Below are 1961 nucleotides of genomic sequence, written 5' to 3'. Positions count from 1 at the left end.
AGGCCATCCCCGAGCCTGCCGGCAAGCCATAAAAAAAAATAATCTCACTGAAGAAACAGACTTGCCCAAAGCAGAAGGCAGCGACAGCCGAAGGTCCCGTTTGAAGCTCGTGGCCACGGCAGGCGGGGAGGGCTCCCTTGTGACACTGCCGGAGGTTCCCATGTCGGCACCGAGGGGACTAGTCCGGGACGGAAAAGCAGCTCACAGCTCCGCCACCGCCTGGGAAAGCCCGGCCCTCACGCTGCCGTGACCTGCATCACAACGGGGTGGCGATGCTGGAAGCAGAAAACTTACCTGCCTTCTCAGTGCCGACACGAGCCGCTTAAAAACCTTCGTCCAGCGGAGCCAAAGCCCACGAAGCTAAACCATGGTCTTTAGTAGGTCTGGGCTAACGGTGGCTCCTACCCACAGGCAGGCTCAGGCGGACTGAGCTTCCCACTTCATCCACGGTAAGACAGAAAGCAGCTCAGCAGGGAAAGGCTGGCGAGGACACAGGTTTTTGGAGGACGATGGAGGTACCGGGTATTTTTTCCCTCCTGTTCGCAGATGGGCTGTGCCAGCAAAAGCCTCTCTCCCTCCCGCAGTGACGCCACCACGAGCATTTTGGCTCAAGCTTAAAGAAAAGGCGGGGGGGGGGCGCGGAAAGCGCAAGCTAGCACAGAACCGTGATCGAACATCAGGTGAGCTGTGAACCCAGGGAATCGCATCACCTTCGCAGTGGTGTTTGTTACTCCATGTGATAGATGGAGCAGATGGGGGGCAAACAAACATCAAACAGCAACAACGCTGACGGCACAGGAAAAAAGGAGAAAGAAAAAAAAATTCTGCTGGTTCATAATCATGTCTCATGTACTGAGCACCTCCAGGCAGTTATATGAATAGTAATAATTTTTGACTCTTCATAATCCCATGGACTCAAAGGTAATTTGTAGCGCTGAGCTCTACAGATCAGCCATGCAACACAAGACAGACACCCTTCATCAACCTTACATCAATCAATGTGCTGATTTTTGACATTTTATTTTATCATTGAAGAATAAAAAGGAAAAACTGGTATTTCTTCTAAGCTCTGTTCATCAGCCCCCATCCTAGGCCTACCTGGTCTCCTGCACGCTCAGCAATACTATTCTTGTCTCTCTGTGACGCTAATCACTCCCATCACTGCTCTCCAGCCTCTTATTTTTGTTCTATCCTTTTTTGAGCTGGCGCGACCATCCCCCTTGTTGAGATGGGGAAAACCCTCACAGAACAGAAATAAATTCCGCACGGACTACAGGAAGGCGAGTGACAAAGAGAACTGGAACAAGAGCTGGGAACTAAGCAAATCTTTCCAAAAAAGCCAACCAATACAGTAGGGAGCCAGTCAGAGAAGCAAATACAAAACGAAATCTTCTCTCTCGGTGCGGAGTAAGGCTTCCAAAAGCTGCAAAGACTTCACGATGACCCTGAGTCCACCCTTGACACTACGGCAGTGGTGACTGATGGTCCTACAGCAGCTCCTCTTCAAAGGTCAAGAAACACAAGCATCATTGCTAGGAAAGTCTAGCTACCTTCTGATTGCCATTGCACCGCTCCCTGCAAAACTTAAAATACATGAGAAGAAACTTAAGCAGAGTCTGTAGCAGCGGTAAGAAACTCGGCTCCCTCCCGCTCCTCACACCACAGGATCAGGAAGAGCACGTGGGATGAAAGAGCACGTGGGATGCGTCCGCGCACCGGGATGCTCTGGAGAACGATTCTGGCACAGAGAAACCCATCTGAGGTGTCCTGATGTGACATCCATTGTCAAATCAACATCAGAAACCCCCACTGACAAGGAATGGAGCTGAGACGCCCATCGCCAACCAATACCTCCGGGCATCCCTGCGACCAGCACAGGCAGGAATGCCTGGTTTGGATGTACCACGGGTGACCAAAGCAAAATGCTCGGTGGTCTGGGAAAAAAAAAAAAGGTCACATTG

The sequence above is a fragment of the Phaethon lepturus genome, unplaced genomic scaffold, assembly GCF_000687285.1.
Source record: "Phaethon lepturus isolate BGI_N335 unplaced genomic scaffold, ASM68728v1 scaffold23224, whole genome shotgun sequence".
NCBI lineage: Eukaryota > Metazoa > Chordata > Aves > Phaethontiformes > Phaethontidae > Phaethon > Phaethon lepturus.
The sequence above is the reverse complement of the archived record's forward strand: the minus strand, read 5'-3'. Positions refer to the sequence as shown.